At 52.5% G+C, this 14,787-nt stretch overlaps 1 protein-coding gene across 3 annotated transcripts in view; it reads left to right on the forward strand.

The window, feature by feature from the left end:
- The first annotated feature begins 2,462 nt into the window (after positions 1-2,462).
- BLACAT1 (BLACAT1 overlapping LEMD1 locus) overlaps positions 2,463-14,787 on the forward strand; it is a 68,519-nt gene continuing 56,194 nt past the window's right edge. The window contains exon 1 of one of the 3 annotated variants that reach the window (XM_054028433.1): positions 2,463-2,543. The gene's annotated coding sequence lies outside the window, so the exon portion shown is untranslated. Of the gene's footprint in view, positions 2,544-2,732; positions 2,756-14,787 lie in introns of those variants that run through there. The other 2 variants (XM_054028431.1, XM_054028434.1) reach the window with 2 other exon arrangements.

Here is a 14,787-nt window from a genome sequence, read left to right on the forward strand (position 1 = left end):
TCCGTGATTAAAATTGCTTGCCAGCTTTTGTATTGCTTTGTAACTGCAGCAGCATGAAGTGATTAATTTTTTCTTTTTTCCTTTTGTAAAAAAACCCCAAGTCTGCGAAAACAGCAAATCCATTTGCTATGCCGCATGCACACAAACTGGATCATTTTTGTTCTTTTCAATACCTGGGAGAGGATGAGAGTGCCAGTGAGACACCGCCGGGATCAGCACGTGGGAACAGCAATAGATTAGACAGAAATAGGAAATGTCTATACATACTCCAGGCATAGGCGCTGACTCTGTGGGTGCTCCGGCGCTGCAGCACCCACAGGGGGAAAATGGTGGGTGCTGAGCACCCACCAGCAGCCCCCCTATCTGCTCCTCACTCCCCCCCCCCAGTGCCTCCTGCCCGCTGGCGGGCCCCGTGGATCAGCACCTCCGCAATCAGCTGTTTCGAGGCATGCAGGAGGCTCGGGGGGGGGGGCGAGGACGCGGTGCGCTCAAGGGAGGTGGCGGAACTGGGCAGGAAGAGGCAGGGCAGAGATGGAGTGGGGGCAGAAAGAGGTGGGGTGGGGTCTTGGGGGCAGGGGTGGAACAGGGCCTGGGGCAGAGCCGGGGGTCAAGCACCCCCCGGCACTTTGGAAAGTCGGCGCCTCGATTTTACAATGAGGAACAGGTCGGCATAGCTTCCCATTCCGATGCCTTCCGTGCACGGGGAACCCCATTGCAGTGAGGTGAAGGACAAGAAAAAAGCCATAGTTCACCAGGCCCTGCACCTGTGGGGTTCGATTTTATGAACCTTTTGATTTTATGAACTCCTAAAATAAGGGTTTTACAGTACTGACTGATTCCCTGGGAATACTGTACTAGGCAGAATGAAGCAGGGTGGGGTCCTGCTATTACATACGCTACGGTCACATCTAGACTAGGGGCTTGTCTAGACACAAAAGTTGTCCCACTTTAACTATACCTAGGCTTGGCAGGAAATTATGGGGGGTTCAGACTGTAGGAGGGTCAAGCAATTATTAATGACCGTCGATGAAGAGATTCAAAAAGTTAAAAGCTTTATAACCATTAAAACACAAACTGTCAACGTCACGTGTCAAAAGACACAAAGTAAACAGCCTTAAATCAAATTCTAATAAGTTCTCAAGCAGTGTTTTTCTTACTTTGCCGATCTGTACATTCTGATTATTATAGAGGGAAATATCTTTTCATCGGTTTGTGGGTGTACAGGGAAATTGGCATTTACCAAACAAAGTCTAATGCTTTCAAAGCCTAACTCCACACACAGCACAGCGGTTGCCACCAGAGCTCTGCCCATGTTCGAGAGCTATAAATAAGGGGGAGGAAATATGGGGAGGAAAGTAGCAATCCCTTTTAACTCCATTGAACTATGTTGGATGGAAAAAGATTTCAAGTGATAAAGTTCCCATCATCCTGTCCTTAAACAAGCATTTCACAAAAGTATGGGGGCATGTCCCCCTGTACTAGACAGCGGAGTTGGCAAGCTTCTCAAACTGTTTTCTAGAGCCTCAGCTTTCATGTTAAAAAAAAAGTAAGCTTTTAGCTGTTATGGTTGCAAAAAACACTTCAAAGCGTGACAAGCGTAACCCATGCAGCGACTCTGCCTGAGTTTGCAGAGAGCCTGAAACAAAATGGTTGCTAGCTCAGATGCCAATGACAATACTTTAAATGTTAACTATCTTGATCACATTGTGAAGATCTACACAATCGACTCAGTGACAGCTCATTTGGGGTTTGCCGTTAACACCGCATGGCAGGGTGGAAGAAGGGGCACGATTGGTTTAATTTCCCCGAAGTTGGGAAATGCTGCCTTAAAGGCGTAATACCGGTCTCATTGCACTGACTGGGAATCAAACCCCGGAGACAAGAATTTGGCCAAGGACTTAGCACTGCACAGGAAGCACCGAGCAGTAAAAGGGGAAGCGCTTTGCTCAGCCAACGGGGCCAGTTGGCCTGTATGGATCTAGTGGGGGGTTAATAAAAGGCCTGATAAAGAGCAACGAGAAACCTGCTAGTCGCCATAAGAAGTGTCGTGCCCAGGAAATTAGAAACCATACTCTGCACTGTGCAGGGCGGGAACTGGCGATGGCAGAAGAGGTGGCTTTGCTGGACAGGTCTCTGCCTCTAGCAGCATTTGCATCTGCTCCAGTGCATACGCTAGGCGGCAGGCTTGACTCGTGCTGCCTTGTTAATACACACACACACAGAGCAATAACTTAACCTCCTCCTCCTCCCTTCTAGCACCAAGCGGGGAAGGACAGTGACACAGGAATAATAGGAACAGAGGAGAGGGATGACACGTGTAACCTAACCTACTGGCACGGCAGCCGGAGAGGCAGAGCCAATGACTGCCTTGCATGCACAATGAGTCCATCCAGCCCTCCCCGGTCTGTCAAGTCCTTAAGTTGCAGCTTTCGACTACCTCGGCGTTCAGAGAAAAGATGATGCTCAGCACGATGGGAAGGAAGATCCCGCTGCCAGGTAGACGGCCTGGGCACTGATCTCCACAGGGCCGGCTGCTGAAAGAGGTACGTGCTTTCCAAGGCGCTGCAAGGCAGGGTTCCCAAAGCAATCGCGTTTGGGATGCAAACTAAGAGCAGACTTTAATTTTCCAGCAGGGGGATATGGAAATCGGTCTTCCTCTAAAATGATTCATCCTGCTTCCCCTCCAACTCCTGCCTCACCAAACCTCAGGCGCGGAGGCTGAACAAGACGCAGGGCAAACAGCAGGACAGAGCGGGTTAGTACCTGTTGGGGCGGAGGGTGTGAACTCGGGCGCTGGGATGCTAGCCAGGCAAGCAATGCTAGACCACGAGCAAGGGTCAAGGGAGTGCAATGCACTGTGCCGCTCGGGATTTGAGGGTCGGGATTTAATGAGCAGCCGCCGGCTCGTTGACAAGGACGGCACTGCATGGTCCAGGGTTAGGCTCGCTGGTGCTCGGATAAGCTGGGGTTCACCCCTGGATTTCCACTGGCAGGCTGGCTTTCCACCCACCTCTCTGCTCATTCGGCCTTAAGGCCTGCGCTTAACAAACAGCCCTGACAAGTGTCCAGCACTGATCATGCCTCTTTAAATCTGAAGCAGAAAGCCTGGCAGATGGGGGCATGGGAAGGGTCTAATCTGCAGTGAAGTAGAGGGAGAAAGCACTCTAGGGATCACCTTGTCTTCTTTATTATAACAAAGTTCCTTATTCGGTGTCAGAAGAAAGTGGCTCCCTATGCCAGGAGGAGTCAATAGGCAGCCGGCAGGTCAAATCCGGACTGCCAAATGCTTCTGAACAGATCCTGAAATATTTTTATTTACTTATTATCATTATTGGTATTATTTTCTCTGGAGTCTGGACCTGGACTGAGAAATCTGGACCATGACAAAAAATAACTGACTACCCCTGCCCTGCCATTGTCACATGACAGCCCCCCCGGCTTGATGTTTGGGGGAGGGGTAACTCTCCCCCCTAGGAGCACAAGGCTCGTGCAATTCCATTTCTACAGACTCAGGGCTGGATTCTCGGTTGCCCCAGGCAGGGATGGAAGGGGAGGTAGGGAAAAGGTAGCTTTAGTCACTTTTGCATTCCCATAGTCCAGGGTCCTGTCTTGCCCCTGGTATAAATTAGAGCAGCCAGAGACTAACCATAGTGCCGTGTGCTCTGGCCATGCCCCAGACATACCCCCACTCTGCCCCCTATGCTAGAGGCTGGGAACCGTGCTGACATAAATCCCTTTTGACAGCTCTACATCACCCAAGGAGACCGGGTGTATTTTCCAACCAACCAATCCAATGCCCCTCTACGCTGTAAGGGCGGTGGCTGTTATGGGAGTGCCCTATAGGTGTATATATGCAAATGAGTTAATAAATAAGGTGCCAGTAGATGGCACTTAAAGATACCTAGTGTGGTTGCTGGGTTTTGTAGGACAAACAAAATTTGCTGCTGTGCACTGCGAATGGTATCCTTTGTGTAGCGCTTCACACCAGCTCTTAGCAATGCAAAAGGGCCTCAGAGTTCTCAGAGGACTTGCTCTGCCCACAAGACAGCCAGAGCCCGCCTACCGACAGGAGGAAGGTGTAAACGGCGTGATCTTTTGGTGCGGATGCCAGAACTGGATAATGCAAAGGGCAACAGTTGCTGTTCAGGAAGAGGGAAAATAAACCCTTCCTCCCACTCCTTGGCATGGAAAAACAGGGCTTGAACTATTTAACATTTCTTAGGAGGTTCTGGGTCAATAGTGCCTGAGACATGACTGTACTGTCCCGGGCCAGCGCCCTATCCACCAGCCTTTCCTCATGTGAGTCGTTGACTGGACATAGTACAGAAGTGGTCTCTCAAAGGGGGCTGTCCAATAAGAGATTTAATATGCTGTCTGGGAGGCAGACATTTTCAAAGCAGTCTAGGGGACTGAGACACATCTGTTCATGTCAGTGTGTGGAAATCCCCAAGGCTGCTGTGAAAATCTTGCTCCACATTGCTCCCTGAGGTGCTGTCACCTTGCAGTGAGTCTTCTGCAGACGGGTTACCCAGTTGTCTGTAACGGAGCTACACTACTCAGTGCCGTGGCTGTGGGGCCTTCCTTTCCTTTTCCTGTGAAGTCTCTGTCCCCTGGGAGCTCTGGAGTTGAATAAAAGAAGAACAGGAGTACTTGTGGCACCTTAGAGACTAACAAATTTATTAGAGCATAAGCTTTCGTGGAAAGCTTATGCTCTAATAAATTTGTTAGTCTCTAAGGTGCCACAAGTACTCCTGTTCTTCTTTTTGAGGATACAGACTAACACGGCTGCTACTCTGAAACCTGGAGTTGAATGGCTTCCACGTGCCACAGGACAAGGGCCGAATTACACGTAGGCAGCCGACAAAAGTCAAATCTGTGTCAAGTCACAGGTGTTAAGGCCAGAATGGACCATTCTGACCCTCTTGTCTGACTTGCACAGCAAAGGCCAGCGAACGTCACCCTGCATCCAGCCCCTATCTTGTGGTTGAGCTAGAGTGCATCTCTTGCTGACAATCATCTATGTACTTAATATAATCAAACATGCATGTGTACTTGGGAATCGTAACACAGTGTTACAGGGGAATTAAGAGAGGAGTGCGATCCAACGCCGGTCAAGCCAAGGGCAACATCCCTTGGGCTTCCATGATGCTCTAGCAGGGCCTTGGGCGTTCTGCGAACAAAAGAACACTATCTGCGGTTTAGGCCATTGTTATTAGGTGTGTTACGCTAGTGCCCAGAGGCCCCAGCAGCACATACATTCAGGGTATCTTCATGAGAAAGCAGCACTACTCTAGGTATAATCTTAAACCAGTGCAAGAGGCTGTGTGGATATTCATTTTGGTCTGCAACAGGTTTATTGCAGTTTAGCTGAACTCGACGGGGAACAGGTTTAAGCTGAGGCAAAATGAGCTGCTTTTAAGCCGAAAGAAGAGCATCCGCACAAGGGCTGGCACTGGTTTAATACTCATTTAAGTTAAACCAGTGCAATGTCTGCGTGTAGACAATACTGCAGCGAGAGCGCGCCCCAGCCCTGAAGAGCTCACTGTCTAATGAGCCACAACAAAGGGTGGGAGGGGAAACGAGAGCACAAGAAGGGGAAGTGACTTGGGCAAGGTCACATGGCAGCTCAGTGGCAGGAGCAGAACCCAGGTCTCCTGACTCCCAGCCCAGTGCCCGAGCCATGAGACCACACACTCTCCTGCTGGCTCCCCACTCCCCCACTGCCCCCTTTGAACCAGACAGTTTATCCCCCCAGGACGAGAGGAAGCGAGAGCTGAATGCCCCGGCTCTCGGAGCAGCCTGATGTTAACAGCAGCAGCCCTGTTCCAGCGCGAGGGAGCGCGTCCCCAGTTAATCAGCATTTAATTAAAGGACATGCTGACATTTGGAAACTAGAAACAACTCTCCTGTGTGGGCTGCTTCTCTCTGCCGCTCGCCTTCTCTCTGAATCACTCCCTGACATTTTGCCAGATGAGGATGTGACTCTCTCCCTCCCCTTGTAAGAACTCATTGAAAAGGAGACGAAAAGTCACCACCTCCCCAGGGGGAGAGGATGGCACAGGGCCCCGGGCTTTGGTAGTGGAAGGGAAGAGCGGCTGACCACCCCCTTGGACAGCGCGAGGGAAAGAACCAACAGGTGGCATCCCTGTAGCTTGCCTATCCCTGCCAGAGAGCCCAGGAGGTGACAATGGGCTGCAGGCTGCGGGGGAGATCCCAGTGGCATCCTACTGCCATGCTGCTTCTTCTGTCCCCAATTGACATGCAGCAGGGTCCTTGTTCCGTTGGGAATCCTGCTTGCAGGGAACCTGCCTGGCTGGCAGCCCAGTACACACATCGTTATCCTGCTGGGATTCTCCGCAGGCTGGCCAATCCTGCCATTCCCACCACCCCCTCCAACCACGCGACCTTCACTGAGCCCCAGGCCAGGACCTCTCTAGCTGTCACTCACTTGCTGGGCAAGTGCTGACTGACACCCTCTGCTCCATGCATCGGCCTTTCTCCTCCAGCCAGTCGCATACTCCCCATATCTGAACCACCACTTGCCTGGGCACCCGCGCTGGCCCTGGGAGCAAGAGGAAGAACTGAGGTCATTCCCTGTTTTGTTTGTTTTTGGTAGAGCTGGGTCCAAGCTGCAAAGTTCTGATGCGAGGTTTGAGGCTGTTGGGATCCAGGGTTTTGGCCCATTAGAAGATAGGGGGCCAGCCCCACAACTCAGACCTGGATCTGATCTAGCTCAAGTGTCTAGGTTCAGTGGCTGGTTCAGAGCCCAGTTTAGATGTAGGAGCTCTCTCCTCCCCCCACAATCCCTCCTCTCATTCTCTTGTCTAAACCCAACCTGTTCATCCTTGTTCTCAGGTCGGTTTCCAATCCTCCTCTCTCCAGCCTGAGACCCGGGTGTGGTGAGCTGGGCAGGTCCAGCACAAAATCCACCTGGTCTGATTCAGGGCAGGGGGCTGCAGTGCCCATGGAACTTCCTTCCACCACAATCCATTTCCAATCACACAGCACCTCGGCACTGCACTTACAACTCACCGCCAGGAGACCCTGAGCAACCTGTGGGCTGAGACACTCCGGCCCTGTCTGCACTAGACACTGGCACGTTACAATCCCATACTGCTGCTAGTGCTATTGTAGATGGGCTCCTAACATTTTCACGATCCTGTCATCTAGACCTACTCTGAGCGGGTTGGTCAAAACGCCAGCAGCCTGTCTACACTAGGGCTCCTGTTGTTACAACAACTGGTGGTAAAATTCAGGGGCTGAAGACTTGCACAGACAATTGGGTTCAGCGGGGATGTCCCAGGGTACAACCGCAGGGATAGGCAGCACCGCCCACATATTATTATTAATTATATTATGGTAGAACCTAGAGGTCTCGTCTGAGATCAAGGCTCCGTTGTGGTAGGTGCCATGCGGACATGTAGCGAGGCATGCTCCGCGCCTCAGGGAGCCTGCAGTCTATACAGACACAATAGATGAAGGGTAGGAGGGGAAACTGAGGCATGGAGAGGTGCGGGGACTTACCTGAGGTCACACAATTGTTGGGTGGCAGAGGCGGGAACAGAACACAGGTCTCCTGACTCCCAGCCCAGGGCGCAGGCCACCACACACACTTTGAGCAGCACCTCTGCAAGGAGAGGAGAGAATGTTTCAGAGCCTCCCAGCACTGAAATCTAATCCCCACCCACATTGGCATGTCCCCTTCCTCTCCACCCTAGTCATGCTCCAGCCCCGTTTCTCCTTCCTCTCGACCCGCCGTGCACACCTCAGCACTGCCACCCTCCCACTCACCCCCCCAGCATCCACGGGCACAGCCTGCCAACTGCACCCTTGTGCATACCCGGTCATCCCCCCCTTACACGCTCTCCTCTGGCTCCACCATGCACCCCACTGACACAGACACGGAGGGGGAGGGCACATGGGAATGGACATTAAAAGGCTTGTGCCCTTGGTGGGTATCTTAAGTCACGTCGGGGTGGGGTGGGGGGGAGACGTGCAGAGGAAGGTGCCAGGAGCGCTGGAACAATTTGTACAGTGTGGGTGCTGAGAGCCACAGAACCAAACTGTAAATCCTGGATCAGAAGGAAACCACCTCACGCCGGAGGTGTGGCAGCACCCGGTCCAGCCCAGCCGGCTGCCAGCCCCTCTGACAGGGCACCTCAAAGCCAGAGCCACAAGAGACTTAGGAAACGGCACCGAGCCCCGAGCTGTCTGCACATAACCCAGTGGAGCAGGCTGCGCCAGGCTTCCTCGCCGAGCCCCTCTGCTGTAACCCCCCAGACCGCCTGGCTCGGGTCCCCCAGGACCTGCACAGCACACAGACAGCAGTTCTGGGACTAGCAGAGCGTCCACACTCCAGGGCGCTCCAGCCAGAGTCTGGAACACACATCCAGCACCCCCGGCTCACCCAACTTAGCCAGCAGCTGCTGGGAATGGGGCCGAGGGAGCAGCCTGATTTGCTGGGAGCATGTGTTTCTCAGGGTGTGTGTGCACTACGGAGAGCAGGGCAGTGTGTGGGGGTGTGCGCATGCCAGGGGCAGCAGGAGGTGTGTGCCTGTGTGTGTCAGGGAGAGCAGGGCAGTGGGGAGGGGGAGTTGCGTGAGCCAGGGGCAGCAGGAGGTGTCTGCCTATGTGTGTCAGGGAGAGCAGGGCAGTGTGTGTGGGGGGGTGCACATGTCGGGGCAGCAGGAGGTGTGTGCCTATGTGTGTCAGGGAGGGGAGAGCAGGGCAGTGTGTGTGGGGGTGTGCAAATATGTGTCAGGGAGAGCAGAGCAGAATGTGTGAATGGGTGTGTGCACATGCCGGGGAGGGAGAGCAGAGCAGTGTGCACTGGGCAGCCGGGTGTGTGCATGCGTTTGTGCGCGCACATTTGCACACACATGTGCCAGGACAGCAGAGCAGTGGGTGCTTGTATCCACGCCATGGGAAACAGGCCAGAGTGTGTGTCCATGTGCACGCATGGGGAAGCCGAGCAGAGTGTGTCTGTCATGGGGGATACCCGCCAGGGGAGCGTGGGGGAGGGGCAGGTGCATAGGTTTATCAACCTCATTTTGCAGAGGGGGAAACTGAGGCCACCTACACAAGGTCCCACGGGGACTCCTTGGGGCTGTGGGGGAGCTGGGGACGTGTCCTCACCCTACAGACCCTCCCCTCCCCCGGCCCACACACCCGCTGCTGGGCCTGGAGAAGCAGCTGCGGATGCCCCTCACCCCGCCTCTGGCCCTTGCTCGGAGCCGGCTCCTCAGCGGCCGGCTTCGCATCCCACGTGCGTCAGGGCCCCCAGCTGGGGCTGAACCACCCTCCAGTGGCACCCAGCGGTATTGCAGTGGCGGGAGATGTCCGAGCCCCAGCAGGGGTCCCCCCCCGGGAGTAGACTACATCCACCCTGATTGAATTGGCCCTGTCAACACTGGTTCTTCACTTGCAAAGTAACTCCCTGCTCTCCATGTGTCAGTATGTGATGCCTGCATCTGTAACTTTCACTCTATGCATCCGAAGAAGTGAGGTTTTTACTCACGAAAGCTTATGCCCAAATATATCTGTTAGTCTTTAAGGTGCCACCAGACTCCTTGTTGTTTTTGACCCTGCTGTATAGCAGCCACATCTCTACTGTAGCTTCTACATGGTGTCTCTTGGGGATGGGGAGCCAAACTGGGGGGCCTATTGCAACGTCCCCATGAGCCGGCCCTGGCTGCTGCTTAAATTGGATCGCAGAGGCCCAATCTCACTTTGCTCCATAATCTTCTTTGGTGTCAGCGGGGAGCTGTCTGAGTGGAGTCTGGGCACAACAGGAAAAGTTTAAGGCAGCTCTTCTTGTGCCCCTGGAAGATGGGCAGCAGCGGGAACCCCTTCTCAATGTTGTCCTGAGCTAAGGCTAAGCTAACGAGGGGTTGGGGGGCCCAGAAGATAGCACATGGGGTTGGGACTCTAGCCCTACCTCTGACATTAACCTATTGTGCCACTTTGCAACTCTCTTCGCCTCTCCAGGCCTCAGTTTCCCCCTCTGTGAAGTGGGGATAATGATGCTGACTTCCTTTGTCAGGTATTTGGCGATATGGGGCTCAAAAGTGCAATAGAAGAGTGAGTTACTGGTAGCAGTGCCCTGGAGTCAGGACTCTTAGATTCTGTTCCTGGCTCTGACCATTGGCATGTTCCATGATGTGGGACAAGTCATTTCACCTCTGTGGCCTAGCATCTCCATCCATCCATCAACAGTTCGCTGCTTTCCAGGCGCTGTGTGCCTCAGTTCATTGCTTGTAAAATGCTGGAAGGAGCCACCGACACGAAAACCAGTACAATGTGCCAGCTGGGGTATTCATGCACCCCTGCCTGCCACTGGACAGGCTGCTCACCTGTGTGTCACAGCCCCTATAGAGCTGCAGAAGAGTCTCCTTTATCTTAGGGGGTAGGGGCATGTGCTTTAGAAGGATCTGAGTTCTCTCCCTGCCATTGCTGTGAAGGTTAGAGGGATCATGGAGTGTAGGGAATTCCCAGATAGCTACTGATTAAATATGATATGGCTGGGCTTGATCCATGGGTCCAATGGCTAATTTCGGGCGGGGAGAGGCATCAGGCAGAGGCTGATGGATAAATATACCATATCTCTTCCCTTTTATAAACCAAACAAGAGCACAACAGCATCTGAGCATCCTCGGAGATGCCCCCTGCCTCCTGTGCCTTCTGCTACTCTTGAAACTGGTCCAGCATTTTTGTTTATCTGTTAGTCCATGCCAGGGATGGTAAAATGCAAACAGCAGAGAGGGATGGGGAGGGAGGGGAACCCTCACTGCTCGCTTCCCCTTAGCTGCTCATTTCAACCCTCTTTCAAACAGAAATTACTCACATTAATCAAGAGTGAGAATGTGTTTGCAGCCCTGCAAATTTGGCAGCACAGAATCAAATTCCTTCAGTCGCAGCAGGAGAACAGGAGTCTGTATCTCCACTGCGCATGGCCTAATAGCTGTTGCCAGAGGAAATTGGATTTGAGAACTTCCCTAAATTAATCTCCCCTTTTAAAGAAATGCCTGGAGATCTACATGACGAATGGGTGTTTGTAACGGAAACTGATGCAAATATCCAACACATCAAATCAGTATGGATCCACCTCCCAGCACACATCTGCACAGAGAGGGACAACTAACTGAGTTGTTCTTTGGAGGCACTATCCTCTAGTGCAGGGGTCGGCAACCTTTCAGAAGTGTTGTGCCAAGTCTTCATTTATTCACTCTGATTTAAGGTTTCATGTGCCAGTCATACATTTTAAAGTTTTTAGAAGGTCTCTTTCTATAAGTCTATAATATATAACTAAACGATTGTTGTATGTAAAGTAAATAAGGCTTTTAAAATGTTGAAGAAGCTTCATTTAAAATTAAATTAAAATGCAGAGCCCCCAGACCGGTGGCCAGGACCCAGGCAGTGAGAGTGCCACTGAAAATCAGCTCGCGTGCCGCCTTCGGCACCCGTGCCAGAGATTGCCTACCCCTGCTCTAGTGGCTAGAGCAGAGGACAGTCATTCAGGATGCCTGGGTTCTAGCCCAAGCTGTGGGAAGGATTTTATCTAGTCGTAAGAGCAGAGGGCTCAGAGTCAAGACTCCTGGACTCTGTTCCCAGTTCTGCCACTGATTTGCCCCGTGACCCTGGACAAGTCACTTAACTACTCTGTACCTCAGTTGGTTCTGCTATATAATGGAGTAGAATAACAATTATCCCCCTCCTGGGGTGTTGTGAGGGACCCATGTATGTGCTCAGGTGCTGAGACACACATACACTGACACTAAATACATTTCATACGCTGGTACCCAGGAATAAGAGTCTTAATTGCTCCTCTTCCGACTGGCTCCCCAGCAGGACTCGGTCCACTCCTAGGATCCCACTGCTCCCTGGTTAGTTCTTTACGTCACCCCCACGCCTGCCCCCGTCCCGGCAATGCCAGGTGCAGATATGTAGGATGGGGCAGAGTAGGGAAGATATCGCTGGATGAAAAAAGGAGGGAGTCAAGAATTCTCTAAGCAGATTCTGCTTCTGAGGTGTTAGACCATCCCAGGGAGTCTCATTTCCCTGGACTCCTGGCTGCCGGTACCCTTGATCTTGCATAAACGTCTCACCCGGCCGTGGTCACTAACTCTGTTTGTTTTTATGGGAGGCCGTGTGGTCCCATGGATCGGGAGCCAAGAGAACTGGGTTTTAATCCCAGCTCTGCTTAAAACTGGCAGCTCCCCGGGGCTGTCTCTGTGTTATACGTTTGTGTAGGGCCTAGTGCAATGGAGCCAGGGCCTCTAGGCACTACCGTAGTACAAATGGAAAATAACAACCAGCAATTATGAAGGAATAACCAGTAACTAGAAAAATGGTCACAGTAACCTGCGTTTAGTAACTGGTCATTATTAATTAAGAATCCAGTGAATAGGGAATCCTAGGGAAGTTTACCTCCTCCCCGCCAGACGCTCAGCACTCCAGGGCCCAGGCTGGGGGTGGTTAGAGAGCTGGCATCTCCCTTGTGTCTGTGCTGAGAGCTGGGAAGGGGGGTGCTTCAGTTCAGTCTGGAAGGACAGCCAGGCTGCCCAGGAACGCCAGGCGTTATCTGGGAAGAGCCAGCAGCTGATAAGCTGCAGCCTACAGCTTCAATTAAGAAGGCTGACGGAATGGCCGAGCTGCCCCTGACAGTTGCGAGCTTATCAGGTTCCTGGCCTGTTCGCACCGAGGAGCCTGGACACAGGTACCTGGCGCTTTAACGGAGCTGCCGCTGCTCAGAGGTGATTGCTGCTTCATTGGCTTATTTTTAGCAGCGCGGCTGGGAGTAAGATGGATGGGTTTTGTCTTGGGTGAGACTTTTGCTGACAATCGGAAGCCAGGCTTATGGGTTGGGGGCGGGGGAAAGTCTCACACTCTGTGCCTCCTAAACATCGCAGGCCAAATCCGGAGTAGTCCTATTGACTTCGGTGGTGCTAGGCTTACACCAGCTGAGCACCTGGCCCCTGTCCTGTTTTGGGGTTGGAGAAGGAAGGGGTGAGCACATCAACTCATTGGTTCTCTGTCCAATCCCTCTGGAAACATGGGCAGCTGCACAGACGAGAAAGGCCCTACGGAATCCAGGGGAAGCTTTCATTGCGAAACAAAAGCTGTTCATGGCGATAGAAAGAGTGTAGCCCCCCCGGCCCATGATCTGTAACAGCTATGGAGCTAAGGACAGACAGACAACAAGACAAAGCTTGGAGGAAGAGAGGCAATGGGCAATTCATATACTGGTCAGATCAGTTCAGTGTCTGTGGGGTAGAGCACAGGCAAGGAGTCAGGAGATCTGGGCTCTGCCACTGACCTGATGAATGACCTTGCTCAAGTCACCTACGTACTTCTGTTTCTCCTCCCGTGCCTTTGTCTGCCACAGCCATTTAGCGTATAATCTCCCAAGGGCAGCAGGCATATCTTTGGGTATGGACAACCCCTAGCTCCTGGGCCCCTGGGCTTGGGTGGGACTTCTGGGTGCTAAAATAAGTCGCAGAAGTGGGTGTGTAAGAAGGACTTAAATCTGGGCAGTTTTGGGAGCTTGCAGATGAACTTGGGGCAGTTGTATTGGGCACAGGGGGCCGTGGGGATGAAATATATAAACGAAAACTGGGGGGGTGGGTCTTGCAGGTAAGGCACTGAAGTGGGGCTTGGGGAGGAGCTGTGTTCCATTCCCTGCTCTGCTCCAGGGTCCCCCTGTGACCTTTGTGCGAGTCACTTCTCCCATGTGCCAGCTCCCCATCTGTAACCTGGGGATAATCATCCTTCCTTTGTCTATTTCACTAGTGAACTCCTTGGGGTGGGACTGTCTCCTGTGTGTATGTACAGCACCTAGCGCAACAAAGCCCTGATTTCAGACAGCACCTCCAGACTCCCCTGTCATTAATAACCAATATGACAGCTAGAACATGGGCCGCACTGCTGATTTTAACTAACGCTGTATTCAAACACCCCGTCCCCCCTCCAAAGCTCCTTATTTGCTCGTGAAAATAAGACTTGTTCCCTTGGCCACTTTCTCTTCGGTTGGATTCTTCACACCTGAAATCAGCTTGGTCACGCTGCCGAGATCAACCGCTGTAAACAAAAGGCCATGAAGAGTGAAGTAAGCGAAGAACAACAAAACCACAGTCACTTCTCGGGGCCCTGGAGAGCACGGAATTAAAGTTGAGCTACGCTGGTATGAATTGATTCAGGAGGATTGCTGTTGAGTAATTACATTCAATGAGAGGCTGCCAATACAGTTTGCTATCAGTTGTCACTTTATATCAAGTCTAATGGTTCTGAGCATACAGATTCCTTGTCAGAGGGAACGCTGGTGTGTGATTATTCAAATGGAGCATAGCAGCAGCATGGTGAGAAACCAGGAATTAGGCAGAAGTCCTGGATTCCAGCCATCGGCAGCCAGGTACCAGTGCAAAGCCCATGTGTAGACAGGCTAAGCTGCTCTAAGCCACAATGTGTACCTGTGCAAATCACCTAGGTTCCAAGCAGTGATGGTTCCCCAACAGGGCACATGGTGACTTTGCATCTCTGCACTGGTGCAGCTATGTCGGTGGCTGGAATCAGGGCTAACGCACAGGACTTGAGCAAGGGGGATTTAGGGTGTTCACCTTGCACGGGGTGTTAGTGGGATCCCTAGGTAGGTGCCGTGAGGTCCAGGGCGCTGGGAAGAGAAGCGGTTGTGGCGACAAATACAAGGACCTGAATCTGAAAGGGGCTGCGACTCTGGGGGAGCTGCCAGCTGCTTCGTGCGATGGCGGACGCTTGTCGCCTGGCAGGAGTGCA

The sequence above is a fragment of the Malaclemys terrapin genome, chromosome 4, assembly GCF_027887155.1.
Source record: "Malaclemys terrapin pileata isolate rMalTer1 chromosome 4, rMalTer1.hap1, whole genome shotgun sequence".
NCBI classification, from domain to species: Eukaryota; Metazoa; Chordata; order Testudines; family Emydidae; genus Malaclemys; species Malaclemys terrapin.